Here is a 16410-nt window from a genome sequence, read left to right as displayed (position 1 = left end):
GCGGAACTGGTAGGCCACTCGGCATAAGGCGGAGGCGCCTGGGAGAGGCAAGCGAGATAATCGGCAGCGTATTTCCCAGGGAAAAGCTCAGCGCGCCTCCCTTCTGCCGAACCTTCCCAATGACCCTCATTTTGAACCCTCTACCTTCAAGTAGAAACGGGCAAAGCCCGGCGCTGGCGTCCACCTCTGCCAGTTTCAGCCACCACCCCGCAGTCCGCCTCCAGAGCGGACAGCACCAGCCAGTGACAGAGATATGGGCCCGGCCAACTCCTTCCCATCAAACCCCGCGCTCCCTCCGCCGGCCAATCAGCGCCGTGGCCGGCGCGCGCCGCTCCCTCATCACGTGACCGTGACTAGGGTGGGCAGTTGGGGAAAGAGGTAGACAGTTGGCGGGAGGCGGTCTGTGCATCCCTGTGGCTTCCGCAGCCAAATGGGGTGCTCGTCGTCGCGTCTCACAGGTGGAGAGTCATTTGTTTTGACTCTTACCAATAATTACTTCTTACTCCTCCTCTGCCTCCTGCTTTTCTTTTGGAACCTGTTCTGCAAAGTCTCACTGGCTAAAGAAAACCCCCGAAATTGGTCCGGATGGCCCTAGACCGCCGCGAGAGAGAGGAGTGGGTTTGACGGTGGAGATAGGTGCACCTGGACACGAGCCCGCCCTGAAGAGTGCGGGATCAGCTGTCATCCAGCCGGCAACGGAGCCAGTTAACTACACAGCTTAGGAGAGACGGGTTCCCAACCAAGCTAGTGACGAAATTCAGCCTGGACTCCAGGAGTGCTTGAGACTTATGACTCATGGACTTCAAAAAGGGTCCTTTGATGACTGGGCCGCTTACCTCACCATTATGTGGTAAACGTCAACTGCCCGAGGATGTTGCTTTCAAACCGGTGGCTTAACAACATAAACTGAGTTTTCTATCTTAAAACGCTTGAGAACACTTCCTTGGCAGGTCTTGGTACTAGGCCCACGAATAAATCACCTAGGTTTTATTTGCCTCAGATTTTAAGCGTTGGCTAAAGCACATTAAATTTACTAGTCAACTGAGAGTGACAAGTCTCAATAACAAATAGTACTTGAATCACACAAGGTAATGTTGGAGAAGCATAGAGAAACTTCAGCATAAGCTCTTGTCACGATTTACGCCTGTGTTCAAACATTTTTCATGGGATTTCTATTTTGTTCAGTTATATACACATTTTAAGTGCCCATGGTATTTTAAAGAGTATAATCGTTGTATTATGCTATGTTTAAACTTTGACAACCAAACAGGTAAATTATGAAAAGAAAGCAAAGTATTTGGTTGGTAAGAATAATTTATTATACTGGAAGCTACCAGATAGTTCACTGTAGAGTTGCTTAACTGCTAAAATGTTTAGTTACAGATTTGTAAATGTGAAGGGAAGGAAACCAAAGTTTCTTCTTATGCTCTGGGTAAAACACATTACATATCTAAAAGAAAATGAAACATTTCACTTATTTTGGTATGGAAATTTAAACATTTTGTTTTTCATCCTTTCTTATTTTAAAGTTTAAAAAAAAGGCAACTTAGAGAATGAACTTTTGGTTACCACAGGGGAAGGGTAGTGGGGAGAGACGGTTAGGCAGTGTGGGACTGACATGTACACACTGCTATATTTAAAATGTATAACCAAAAAGGACCTATGTATAGCGCAGGGAACTCTGCTCAATATTATATAACAACCTAAATGGGAAAAGAATTTGGATATGTGTATGTATTTAAAATAAATAAATGAAAGGCCTGTGCAGTTTTGCAAATACAGCTCCTCACCTCAGGACAATCTCTCTAAGAGAACAAGGAAGAGATACTTTCTATTTGCTAATGATTTGTTTTCTAGTTTTAATTGATCCATCAAGACTTACTGAAAAGAGGACAAAAACAGGTGGGGGAAAACAAAAGAGCTAACTGGGTACAAGAAATTCCAAAAACCTAATCCTGAGACAAAATACCTTAGGTAGTTGATATAGAACAGGAGAAATTTGACCTGACAGGCAGAGACAGAGGAGTACTAATTAGATCATTAACTTTTTTAACCTTTCCAATAACCTTTTAAGGTAATTATCAGTTTTCAAATGAAACTGAAAAGAGAAAGGAACTGAATAAAAATTATACATATATTGTTGAAAGTAATGCTATCCTCGTCTATATCACTGCCTCCTCTGTATCAAGTGGTAAGAGTTTGTAGGCAAAGTGAGAGAAGATATTAGAAGCAGAAAGATCAGCATATGCACTATATGGCTGACCTAAGGCTCCAACAGTCATTACAAATATTTATTGAAGACAAGACCATGTGTTAAGTGCTGAGAATACAGAGATAAGTAAAATAGCTGCCCTAAAGCCACTGACCGGAGAAGGCAATGGCACCCCACTCCAGTACTCTTGCCTGGAGAATTCCAGGGATGGGGGAGCCTGGTGGGCTGCTGTCTATAGGGTCACACAGAGTCGGACACGACTGAAGCGACTTAGCAGCAGCAACAGCAAAGCCACTGACACTAGAGAGAGAAACCTTTGAGAAAACAACAACAACAACAAAAAAAACACAATATAAGGTAAATAAGTGTTGTGGTAGAGGCAAATGTTCAAAAGATCGGAAAATGCTAAGGCAAGAACAGCCAGAGGTGTGTTTTAGCTGTAAATACTAATACTAAAAATTGTCCTGCAATAGATACTAAGGAAGTGAAAAGCAAAGAGACGATGAGCAAGGAAACAAACTGTTCTAGGCAAAGGAATTTGTAAAGATCTAATTCAACAAATAAGCGAGCCACGTTTATTTAGATAGATAAATGAAAGTTGCAAGAGATAGGTGCTCTGAGAGCTTAGAGTCAGTCACTGATCTGGTCAGAAAAGTTAGGTAAGGCATGCTTGAGGAGGTCGCCTGGAATACAGATCTGAAGGATGAGAAACTGAAGAAAGGAGAAAAGAAAACAGAGGGAACAATATATGTACAGCCTTTTGTCAGGAATGAACAGTGCAAGCCCAAGGGTCTGAAAGGAAGTCATTGTGACTAGAGCCCTGTGCAGGGAGACCAGACTAAGCAGGACTTGCTTGGCCATACTGAGAACAAAATGGGGTAGGGATTTAACCTGATCAGATCCGTGTTTGGAAAAGATTATTCCCGCTGCAGTGTGGAGATATGAACAAGGTCAGTCTTGGACCAAAGTAGTTCAAGTGGATTGGGATGGGCACAAGGAGATGGAGAAAAGTGGGGGAAATGGAACAATTTAGGAGGTGAAATAGGTCTAGAGAATGGATTTAGGTAAAGTAGAGGAACGAATGGGGATTGAAGGAGAGGAAGGAGTCATGACAGGATATCTGGCAGGCACAGTGGATGGAAAGCAATGTTCACTGAGGTGTGGAGAACACTGAAAGAGTCAGATTTGGGGGGAGATGGTGATTTCAATTGATTTCAACAGGCTGAGTCTCAGATATTTTCATGACTGCAAGGAGAGATGTCACATAAACAGATCTCTGGGTCTGCAGCACTGAGAAGTCTGAGTTAGAGAAAAAGTGTTCGGGTTTGTAATATGTTCTTTTCCACAAAGTACTTATTTTTTCAAAATGCAAATATAAGTATTGTGGTAAAACAAAAAGTAAAAGTCTCTAAAGCTGTTTGCCAAACTTCCTTTCAAATTACCTGGGGCCTTCATTTAAAAAAAAAAGTTCTCTAGTATGAGGCATCAAATTTTGAATTTTAACAAGTGCCACCAGTGAGTCTTCCTCTCAGGGAGTTTCTCTGGAAAGTGGTACTCCAGTGCCAGCAGCCACCTGCATGAGAGTTACCCTAAGTGCTTATTAAAAGCACATCCCTCTAGGGATGGGAGGATGGGAGAAAGGAAGATGATGCAGTACCAGGTAGTCCAAGATTTCACCCTCCATCCTTTACAGAAGTGTCCTACGTGCTCCATCAGGCAGTTTAGAGGAAAGCTGGTGTCCTTTGTTGAATGATGCAAATGTAGGCAGCAGGCAGCCCTGACAGGCTGCTGTAACAGCTTCCCTGGCTCCTAGCCCAGGCCTCCTGTCCTGTCCACTGAAATGGTGCTCAGCCTACTCCAGTGCTCTCTTTTTCTACCACTCGCATCAAACCCTGTCCTTCCCTCACTGGGGAAGGTGTTATGGGTGTTATGCTCCATATACTCCTACCAATTCAGAGGTTTCTTTTAGCTAATCTGGCCAGGGTTAAGAGGGAAATAGGTTCGAATGCTATGTTTCACTCTCAACAAATTCTCAAGAACTTACATTGTAAGCATCTTGTTTTTTAAAGACTGAATTGCTTGTTCTCTGTGTAGTCTCACTGTAACATCTCTTTTTCTCTATGAAGCACTGTAGATGTAGAGGAAGAATCAGAAAGTAAGGGGGAGAAAGATTAGAATTATTTTTTTAATGGGTAATATAGCAAACAGATGTATACTACTTAAAGACTATAACCCAAAACACTCATGTAACCCACACTGAGTCAAAAAGTAGAATGTTACCAACACCCCAAAGGCCCCAAAGTGCCCCTTCCTTTATAACCCCCAAGTACCTAGAGTTAACAAACACTATCATGATTATTAAAATATTGACTTCCTTGCTTTTCTTTATAGTTTTATTGCTTAATTACTCAAACAGTATATTTCATGCCTGGTTTTTAACTCAATGTAAATTGAATCATAAATTTTTTTTCATGTCTTTATTTCTTTTACCCAAAGTTACGTCTTTAAGATTCATCCATGTGGCTGTAGGTTTTTATTCACATTTCTTTAATTGTGGGTATTAATTTCAGGGAGAATAATATCCTTCAACATGAGCCTCCCCTTTCTGGCTTATGGTATGACTCCACATTTGTTCAGGTATTCTCATGTGTTTTCCAAAAAATTTTTTCATTTTCATCACATGAATTTCATACCTTTATAGTAGGTAGAATTCTAAAGATGGCCCTCTGAGATTCCCATCCCCTGATCAATCAATAAAACGATAGTCTAGGTACTGCTATGAAGGACTTCTGCAGATGTAAAAGAGGTACTCTGAGCTCTAGAGAATCCAGTGGAGAAGGCAATGGCATCCCACTCCAGTACTCTTGCCTGGAAAATCCCATGGACGGAGGAGCCTGGAAGGCTGCAGTCCATGGGGTCGCTAAGAGTCGGACACGACTGAGCCACTTCACTGTCACTTTTCACTTTCCTGCATTGGAGAAGGAAATGGCTACCCACTCCAGTGTTCTTGCCTGGAGAATCCCAGGGACGGGGGAGCCTAGTGGGCTGCCGTCTATGGGGTCGCACAGAGTCGAACACAACTGAAGTGACTTAGCAGCAGCAGCAGCAGCAGAGAATCCAGGCTCCAGGGACTACACCTTGAAGGGTGTGTTTGGGTTGGAGGGCCCATGTGTGGACCAGGAGGTGAGCAGGCTCCACTCTAAAACTAGCCTGAGGCTGTTCTGTGCATCCTTGGTGGACACAGGTGGCAGATACTGCCATGCCTGGGCCCTGCACCAGGCTAACCACATGCTGTTACTGCACAATAGCTGCAGCGTGCCTGGATTCCTGACCTACAGAACTGTGAGATAATAAATGAGTATTATTTCAAGATGCTAACATTGTGGTAATGTGTTACAGCAGCAAAAGAAAATTAATATGCACCTTTCTTATTGAGCAGAAATCTTGGTGGCTTATCAAGTTAGCCTTCACTTGAAGTAGGACGATAACCACAGAGGTCACACTACTCAAGACCTGCAGCTGAGATTGCTTCACCATTTAGAATTCAGACTAAAAATGCACCTGTATTTACACCTGCCTCTGAAGCTATGTTTGATAGATAGACAGTACTTGGGAGGAAAGGGACGGCAAGTCAGGGAAAGCACGGCACCAAAAGCCAAGCACTTAGGGTGCCACAAAAGGAGCACCACAGCTCCTCAGCGTGTTTGCTCATATTACGTTCAGATGAGTCCAGCCCACACTCCAGAAGCAAATGAGCACTAAATGTGCTTCCTGTGTTTCAATAAAAGAGAGGCAACAGAAAGTCTAGATCGCTGTGAAATAACTGAAAATAAATATTGACATCAAGTCTAACGCTAAAGATTCCTATTATCATAAGTAATGCATAATTCCAGAGACCAAATGTGTCTGAAAGGCATAATTTAAAATTAGAATACAAAGTATCCTGGCATGTAGATAATTCCATGTAAGTCTAAACTAATTATTGTAAAAGGAACATTTCCTTCTTGAAAAGAAAAAAAAAAACTTTGCTTGTTCTGGAAAATATATATAAACTAAGGTAAAATAAATTATTGGCTTTCTGTCCAGTAAGTCCAAAAAAGATGGCATTCTAATGCTTCCTGAAAAATGAGGGTACACATGGCAAATCAGGGATCTGGTGAAACTTGAGTCTTCTCTTGTATGCATGTAAAGCTTACACATAAAACAAGGAAGATATAGCTTTAGCTAATTCACACTGAGATTTATTTTTAATAGGAGTCATAAGAGTACATGGGGTTTTACAAAGCATAAAATATGGAAGACAAATTTTCTGCCTTGAGCTTAGTAAAACATGTGTAGGTGGTAGCTAACAGGATAAATACTGAGTCATGATGATTTACAAGTGATCACCAATGGGAGACTGGATGTATTTAAGAAAAAAAAAACATGTCTTATAAAAACAGAGAATTGGGACATGCCAGGGATTTGAAAAAAAAAGCTTGAAGGAAGAATAAAAGATGTGAGAAATTAAAGCCAAAGTTCTAAGAAATGAGGGAGGAGAAAAAACTGAAGATAAAAATAGAAGAAAAGACTTGCTGCTGTGAGGCATGAGCAAATACATGAGAAAAAAATGTAGGATTGATTTGCTTGGCAGAACTCTGAAAACAGACAACTGGAAATCCTAACTATACAATTCATTTCTTAGAAAGGTTAAGAGCTAAATTTCCCAAACAGTAGACACTAAACCAGACTTCTTGCTCAAACCATATTATTCCATCTGTAACATTTGTATATATAAATAAAAGTCCATACAACTCTATGTGCAGCTGAATTGTGAACAACTTCAAAACTTATCAATATTTTTGAGCTATAATGCACAAGAAACTTCGTGTTAGACTATATATTCAAAAGCACTAGTTTTCTTAACATATACATATGTTCTAGAAAAGTCCGAATGCTATGGCAATACTAATATCAGACCCAATATTTCTCTCCAAGATAAAGGCGACTGTGTAGTGTATGCAGAGCACAAACCACCTCCCTGTGCTACCTTTGTAGATACAGCAGCTCTATAGTTTTCTGTTTATTATCCAAATAGGTCATACTCAGGAAATTATCTGTTCAAAACATTTGCCAATTTTTAAATGGCATTATTTGTCTTTTTATTAATGAGTTTACTATACCTTTACAGTGGCTTGGTGGTAAAGAATCTGCCTGCAATGCTGGAGACCTGGGTTTGATCCCTGCCTCGGAAAGATCTCCCAGAGAAGGGAATGGCTACCACTCCAGTATTCTTGCCTGGAGAATTCCATGGACAGAGGAGCCTGGCGGGCTAAAGTCCATGGGGTCCCAAAGAGTCCAGCACATTGAGCAACTAATACTTTCACTTTTTTCACATACCTTTACAGTAAACAAATGAGGTGGTGTGAGTCCTCCAACTTTGCTCTTTTTAAAAATCGTTTTGGCTATCCTAGTTCTATATGAAGTTTTAAGTAAATGTATCAATTTCTAGGAAAAACTTTGCTCTGGTTTTTATTGGGATTGCATTGAATACATAGAATAGCTTGAGGAAAAGTGGCATATTAACAATACTGAGTCTTCCAATCCAAAGACAGAGTATTTCTTTCTATTTGGATATTCTTTGATTTCTTTCATCATTATTTTATAGTTTTCAGCATACATGTCCTGCATATTTTTGTTAGATTTATATCTAAGTATTTTATGGCTTTGGTTCTATTTTAAATGATACTGTGTTTTAAAATTTGATTCCCAAATGTTTGTTGGCAATATGTAGAAATAAAAGATTTTTATATTTTGACCTTTTATCCTGTGACTTCTCTAAAATGGTTTATTAGTACTAGGAGGTTTTTATAAATTTCTTGGTATTTTCCATGTAGAAGAATCACACAGTTTTGACAGAGTTTTTTTTTTCTTCCTTTCTAATCTGCTTTTTTCATTTGTTTCTCTTGCTTTCTTGTACTATGGTACAATATTGAATAGAAGTAGTGAAAGCAGACATCCTTGCTTTGTTCCTAATCTTAAGGGGAAACATTCAGTCTTTCAATTTTAGTATATTAGATGTAAGTATTTTGTAAATTTTTTTATTATATTAAGGAAGTCCCTTCTTCGTTTGCAGAAAGTATTTATCATGCTGTTGAATGTTTATATAGTTAGGATTTCCAGTTGCCTAATTTCAGAGGTTTACCAATCCAATCAATCCTTTATTTTTTGTAGGAATTCCATTTTTGTATGGAATTTTATTTATATATACAAATGTTATAGATGGGATAATATAGTTTGATATTCAATGTATGATTGAATATTGAATTTTGTCAAATGCTTTTTCTGCATCTATTGAGATGATCACATAGTTTTTCTTCTTTAGTGAGTCAATATGATTAATGATATTGATTTTCAAATCTTGAATCCTATAATAAGCTGTAACCACAGGCATAATAATCGTCAATGAGTTCTGAATGCTTTGAGTGAATTATTGAATGTGAATATAGATTGGTGTCAGAAGTCTAGAGCGCTGAACCCTCAAATTTCACAGTTTGACCAACTCTAGGTAGCATACAATCAACATATTTACATTCAAGAACACAAGTTTCATCTCTTTTCTGTCTTCACTGTCTGTAGGTCATGGTCCCAATATTAGTTTGGGGGGGGGGTCTTTTGATTGATTGATTAATTTTTTAAATTTATTTGTAGGCTATTTTCTATTTTCTCATGTACCACTTAAAAGTTAGTGTGAGATTTGAGATTTGTAGATCCATTTACAAAGACTTAGCTATGTAACTTGGTAAATATATGGTAAATATATGGTCCCACTATGGTAAAATATAAAATATACATTTGGGCTTTGTTCCAGGTTCTTGTCATAGAACTCCTAAAACCTTGGAATCTCGTATATAATAAGAATGCATTTGATATGTTGATGAGCTGATTCTTGGCTGAGGGGCTCCTAGATAATTTCAGAATGGGAGCAGATCACCAGAAAGACAAACCTTGATTAGAAGCTTAGAACTTTCAGACCCATCTCCTGACTTCCAGGGAAGGGATAATGGCTGGAGATTGAATTAATCACCAATGGCCAAGGTTTAATCAATCATGCTTACATAATGAAACCTTCATAAAAATCTCTAACCTATGAGTTGAGAGATCTTCCAGATTGGTAAACATGTTAAGGTACTAGGAAGAGGGCACACCTGGATAGGGTGTGGGAGCTCCAAACCACCCACCTTCCCCATACCTTGCCTTATATGCGTTTCTCTCATTTGGCTATCCCTTTATAATAAACCAGTTGTTGTTGTTCAGTCATTCAGTCACGTCCGACTCTTTTGAGACTCCATGGACTGCAGCACGCCAGGTTTCCCTGTCCTTCACCATCTCCAGGAGCTTGCTCAAACTCATGTCCGTTGAGTCAGTGATGGCATCCAGCCATCTCATCTTCTGTCATCCCCTTCTCCTCCTGCCTTCAGTCCTTCCCAGCATCAGTCTTTTCTGATGAGTCAACCCTTCACATCAGGTGGCCAAAGTATTGTAGTTTCAGCTTCAGCATCAGTCCTTGCAATGAGTATTCAGGATTGATTTCCTTTAGGATTGACTGGCTGGATCTCCTTGCAGTCCAAGAGTCCTTGGAGACTCCTTGCAGACTCAAGAGTCTTCTCCAACACCACAGTTCAAAAGCATCAATTCTTTGGCACTCAGCCTTTTTTATGGTCCAACTCTCCTATCCATACATGACTACTGGAAAACCATAGCTTTGACTATACAGAACTTTGTTGGCAAAGCAATGTCTCTGCTTTTTAATATGCTGTCTAGGTTTGTCATATCCTTTCTTCCAAGGAGCAAGTATCTTTTAATTTCATGGCTGCAGTCACCATCTGCAGTGATTTGAAGCCCAAGAAAATAAAGCCTGTCACTGTTTCCACTGTTTTCCCATCTATTTGCCATGAAGTGATGGGACCGGATGCCATGATCTTTGCTTTTTGAATGTTGAATTTTAAGCCAGCTTTTTCACTCTCCTCTTTCACTTTCATCCAGAGGCTCTTTAGTTCCTCTTCACTTTCTGCCATAAAGCAGAAATAAACTAGTACAAGTGAGTGAAATATTTTCCTTAGTTCTACGAGTTGATTGAGCAAATTATTAAACCTGAGGGAGGGAGGTTATAGGAACCCTGATTTGTAGCTGTCAGATAGAAGCATGGGTATCCTGGGGACCCAATTGTTTTGTGACTGGTCTGAAGGGAGGGCAATCATCCAGGTGTGCATGCATGCTAAGTTGCTTCACTTGTGTTCAGCTCCTTGTGACCCTATGGACTGTAGCCTGCCAGGCTCCTCTCTCTATGGGAGTCTCCAGGCAAGAATACTGGAGTGGGTTGCCATGCTGTCCTCCAAACCCACATTTCCCATGGCTCTTACATTGCAGGCAGCTTCTTCACCACTGAGTCATTGTGGAAGTCCAGTCTTCCGGGACCTAGCCCTTAACCCTGTGCATCTGATGCTAATTTCTGATGATTAGTGTCAGAATTGAATTGAATCGTAGGACACTCAGTTGATGTCCAGAGAGTGGGAAAATTGGTTCATTCGAAAGGAAGAAAACCACGTATTTGGTGTCAGATGTATTGTGAGTAATAATACATCTCACCCAAACGTGTGCAATTCAGTGATGTCGGCTGGCATTATGCTGGTTTATCACAGATTTGGGGGAATCATCTTCCCTAAGTTTCTCCCTTCCAGGATTTCCCTCCCATTCTCCAGCCCTCTGAAGCCTTGTTTCCTGATCTTCTGGCCAGAAAGGTGGGATTTCTCTTGGATTTCTAGATGTCCATTTTGCTGCCAGTTTCCCGCAACTGGGGCGACCCACTGGGCAAGGCATTGGGGGGCGGGGAGAAAGGTTTTTTAAAAATGGAAATGCTCCCTACCTTCTCTGGCCCTCAGCTCCCCTTTCTCAACTCTTCTGGACAGAAAGACAGGAAACCCACTGCTTCAACTCCACTATAGGTCAGCCCTCTGTAAGACACAAATGAAAAAGGAAGTAAAATAAGAGAGAGAAAAGAGTGCTACCCCCATACTCTCTGGCCCGCAGGGATCCCCTTTTCTGGTCTTATGGACAGAAAGATAGGATTTCTCTGAGTTTTAGCTGTCTATAGTACTGATGTGCCAGCTGTACCAGGAGCCTACACTTAAGACCATGAGCAAGAAAAAGGCAAAAAAATGGGAAATTCACTGCCATACAGCTCACTTCCCCAGGTTTTGACTTCTTTCCCCAATCTGCCTGCTTTTCTTTACTTTCCAAAGTTCTCATAGAGCTGCTTTTTTGCATTTCATCTAGTGTTTTTAGATGTAATCAGCAGAAAGATAGGCTTTAGTAGGCTTATAATTTGACCACATCAGTTCAGCCTGCTAGTTTCTCATTGACTCTTTATGTGACAATAATTTTATAATATCATTTTCTATAAAGAGTGGAAAGATAATCCAGTCTTTTGTTGATTTAAATGGTTTTCATTATTGATTGTTTAGGAAAACATTTCAGCTTTCTGTTAATATGTAAATTTTAAGAATGGCTATCAAGTGTGGGAAAAGTGCTACCAGATTGCTAGTTTTTTTCATCTAGACACCATAAAATGTCAGAGTTTTCACGTTTCTTTGTGCAGTAATTAATTAAAAATAGTCTTTGAATCAATAACAGTTATTACTCATTCTTGATGTCTTTGTTGCAATAGCATATTACGAGTTTTATATTACTTTTTGCAATGTAATCATTCTGTGTCAAATCAAAGAGTTATAAATCCTTTTCTATTGTGTTCATATGATTCTTTCCTCTCATTAAGTGCATGATCAAACTATACAAGAGCCTATTCATCAGTTCTATTTGAAATATATCTCTTCCATTGGTTAATTCCTGCCTTTGGTGATGATTTCAAATCTTTTTTGTTGTTGTTACAAATACTTCTTGATGTCAGAATAATTTCTATTGGCTTAATTGCTTACCTTTTCCACTTTTGTTTCATATTCCATTAATTTTTATCTGAATTTTTTCTCAGTTTTTTATAAATAGATTTAAGGATGAAGAAAGATGGTCCCCTTTATATAATTCAAAGATAGTGACTGCAATTTCTTAAATATCTTATAGAAACATTTTAAAGTGTCTTTCTACATTACAGTTATAGTGATGTATTTGCTGGGTGTCAATTTTTTGAATAAACTTTTTGGTTTACTTTTGTAGTGGGGGTTTCCTTCCAAATCTTTGAAAAAAGTATTTTAGGGCCTATAAAATTTCCTTGACCCGTGTTGCAAAGCTTGAGCAACTTTACAGTGGATAACCCATTGTATTACCCTTAGACTTTTTTTTAAATCCAAGTTGATATGTTTATGTAAAATACTCCATTTATGAGAGGAAACTGAAATGAAAATGGCTGTTGTAAAATGCCAACATGGTTAACAACTGTGGAAGCAGCTTTTTCTCTTATAGATTAAAGGAATAAACTGCACGTGGTATACATCCTGCATACTTATTAATATCTTTAAAGAGTGCTGGGAGCCCTTTTCCTCACCTATGTCTAGACGGACAATACTCCATGAATGTTTTCAACCACAGGTTACTATTTCCAAAAGTTATTTCACATTGTTGAATAAAGCCAAAGGCTGGTTTTCAGTTGGTGAAAAATGTCAAAACCATATATAGAATTTTCAATCACAGCAGTAGAGCACAACAATGGCCAACTAATCAGTGTCAGACACATCTGGCCTAGAATCTACAAAAATGGAGTAACATTTGGTTTCTGGTTTATTTATCTGTTAACCCTTCTGTTATATATTTTCCCATTACTTCTATTCATTCTTCGTAAACTGTTACTCCCCCCCCCAATTTTGGGCATTTTTCCAAGTTCTCATGCAAAGATGAATTAAATTTAATAGTTATTTCTAGGATTCCCATTAAATTTCTGCTATATGAATGATTATATTTCATCATGACCTCTGAAAGTCCCCTTAAAAATGCAATAACCTCAACTACTTCTGTTTCAGCACTTCAAAATAATTTGGAATGTTCTTACTCAGCTGGTTTTTGATTTATGGGTAATCTAAGAAAAGATAGTTGTCTTGTGCTCCATAGAATAGTCACAGCTTTTGAGGGCTATCAATAAATTCATTTAGTCTGAAAAACCATCCAGTGTAAGTAATGTCTGTCTTGTTGAAAATAATTTACAAATGAAACAATATTTATCATCTCTTTTTGCCTTGGGATAAACTAGCCAGAATCTCATAAGAGTGTGACTCTTTAGAACTTTTTTCAAAATATCTTTTTGAGAAACATCTCTCTTGCTCATTTTATGTTCTGTTTGATTCCATATAAATATTATTGGACTCACAATTTTGAAGGAGAATTTGTCTTTAATTAAAATACTGAGTGACATTATTACATTTTAGCGATAGGGCCATAATAAAAAAAACCACAGTTCTTATTAAAGTCAATAAAGTCATAAACATGAAGCTGCTGCCAACATTTGCTGACTATACAAACTGTATTTTGCTTGATTATTTTCTGTTTCTCCAGATTTTTCATTTCCTCTTTGGGAGTGCCCTGAGTCTCATAATCTTTATCTCTTCCACTGTCACTATATTTTCTTGCCTCTAATGAATCCATCCTTTTCTTTATGATTTTGGCATTTTTAGCATGTATTCCAAGATAATAAGAAATCTTTTGGTATTTTGACGCTTTTGTGAGTCTTCAGTTTAAATTTTTGGCTTCTAAAAAGGACACTTTCTTAATGAAAATTCAACTTTCAACTCATAATTTTACTCATCGGATGACTGAAAGAATTTTCCACAAACTGTCTTCTAGTCCATACATTTCAAACCTTGTTTCTCCTCCCCTAACAAGCCATTCCCATCATCCAGATACCATTCATCTGGCAGAAGCCCCTGGCCTTTGCACCTTCGTATCACCAGGTCAAGTGAGTTGGCAGAAAGGGCAACTGAAGTATGCTGAGAGGTTATTCTTACCCTGAGATGGTTAGCAATAAGCACAGGAGTGGCTGTGAAACATGTAAATATACCCCACAAACAGAAAACACAGAAGAACTATACAAAAAAAATCTTCATGACCCAGATAACCACGATGGTGTGATCACTCACCTAGGGCCAGACATCCTGGGAAGTCAGGTGGGCCTTAGAAAGCATCACCATGAACAAAGTTAGTGGAGGTGATGGAATTCCAATTGGACTATTTCAAATCCTAAAAGATGATGCTGTTAAAGTGCTGCTCTCAATATGCCAGCAAACTTGGAAAACTCAGCAGTGGCCACAGGACTGGAAAAAGTCAGTTTTCATTCCAATCCTATCCCAAAGCAAGGCAATGCCAAAGAATGTTCAAAGTACCAGACAACTGCAGTCATCTCACACGTTAGCAAAGTAATGCTCAAAATTCTCCAAGCCAGGCTTCAACAGTATGTGAACTGTGAAGTTCCAGATGTTCAAGCTGGATTTAGGAAAGGCAGAGGAACCAAAGATCAAATTGCCAACATCCAATGGATCATAGAAAAAGCAAGAGAATTCCAGAAAAACATCTACTTCAGCTTCACTGACTACCCTAAATTCTTTGACTATGTGGATCACAAAAAAACTGTGGAAAAATTTTTAAGAGATGGGAATACCAGACCACCTGACCTGCCTCCTTAGCAACCTGTATGCAAGTCAAGAAGCAACAGTTAGAACAGGACATGGAACAACGAACTAGTTCCATATTGGGAAAGGAGTATGTCAAGGCTGAATATTGTCACCTTGCTTATTTAACTTATACACAAAGTACATCATGTGAAATGCTGGACTGGACGAAGCACAAGCTGGAATCAAGATAGCAGAGGGAAATATCAATAACCTCAGATATGCAGATAACACGACCCTTAGGCAGAAAACAAAGAGAAACTAAAGAGCGTCTTGATGAAAGTGAAAGAGAAGAGTGAAAAAGTTGGCTTAAAACTCAACATTCAACAAATGAAGATCATGGCATCCTGTCTGATCATTTTGTGGCAAACAGACGGGGAAACAATGGAAACAGTGACAGACTTTATTTGGGGGGGGGCCTCCAAAATCACTGCAGATGGTGACTGCAGCCATGAAATTAAAAGACACTTGTTCCTTGGAAGAAAAGTTATGACCAACCTAGACAGCATACTAAAAAGCAGAGACATTACTTTACTGACAAAGGTCTATCTAGTCAAAGCTCTGGTTTCTCCAATAGTTATGTATAGATGGGAGAGTTGGACCTTAAAGAATGCTGAGTGCCAAAGAATTGATGCTTTTGAACTGTGGTATTGGAGAAGACTCTTGAGAGTCTGTTGCACTTCAAGGAGATCCAGCCAGTCAACCCTAAAGGAAATCAATCCTGAATACTCATTGGAAGGACTGATGCTGAAGCTGAAGCTCCAATACTTTGGCCACCTGATATGAAGGGCTGACTCATTAGAAAAGACCTGGATGCTAGGAAGGATTGAAGGCAGGAGGAAAGGGGGATGACATAGGATGAGATGGCTGGAAGCCATCACTGACTCAGTGGACATGAATTTGAGCAAGCTCAGGGAGTTGGTGATGGACAGGGAAGCCTGGCATGCTGGCAGTCCATGGAGTTGCAAAGAGTCGAACACGACTGAGCAGCTTAACCGAACTGAATGGAGGAAAGTCAGAAGGAAAGACACTGCAATCTTCACTGGTTGGAGTTAAAATATCTTACTTGGGCAAATTTTGCAAAAATATGTAATTTTGAGAGCACCATCACTAAAGTTCCTATCAAGAAGCTTTATTAACATTTTATTCCAAGGAGTCTTGACATATCAACCTCCTTAGTTTCTTGGTAAATCTGCCTCTGGACATTACTTCCAGGCTTTCTCCACAATTTCCCCAACTGCCTGCAATGTCTTGTCTCTTTTTCTACTCCTAGCAAATCCCTACTCTTCTTTTGAGGCTTAATTCAAATGTCAATAATTCCCTGAGAAAGAACTCAGTGTATTGGAAAGAATTCGGGCTCTGGTAAATGACAGAAAAACGGTTTCAATCTTAGCTGAGCCACATGTTTTTTTGTATGCCCAAAGCAAAGTACTAACATCTTTGAGCCTCAATTTCTTCATATATAAAATATGGAGAAAATATACATATCTTGCTCACTTGTAAAAATTTTTTAAATTTAGGATTTCATCAATTCTATTTTTTCTCATTTTA

The 16410-nt window shown here is 39.2% G+C and overlaps 1 protein-coding gene across 5 annotated transcripts in view; it reads right to left on the bottom strand.

The window, feature by feature from the left end:
- The window catches only part of KIAA1715 (KIAA1715 ortholog), a 91113-nt gene extending 90831 nt beyond the window's left edge, over nt 1–282 (bottom strand). For 4 of the 5 annotated variants that reach the window (XR_827043.1, XM_010859794.1, XM_010859795.1 and 1 more), the window contains exon 1: nt 145–269. The gene's annotated coding sequence lies outside the window, so the exon portion shown is untranslated. Of the gene's footprint in view, nt 1–144 lie in introns of all 5 variants that reach the window. The other variant, XM_010859793.1, reaches the window with a different exon arrangement.
- Nucleotides 283–16410: the final 16128 nt, after the last annotated feature.

This window comes from Bison bison, unplaced genomic scaffold, assembly GCF_000754665.1.
Source record: "Bison bison bison isolate TAMUID 2011002044 unplaced genomic scaffold, Bison_UMD1.0 scf7180017864460, whole genome shotgun sequence".
Taxonomy (NCBI): Eukaryota; Metazoa; Chordata; class Mammalia; order Artiodactyla; family Bovidae; genus Bison; species Bison bison.
Note: the sequence above shows the minus strand (reverse complement) of the source record. Positions and strands in the feature narration are given on the sequence as shown.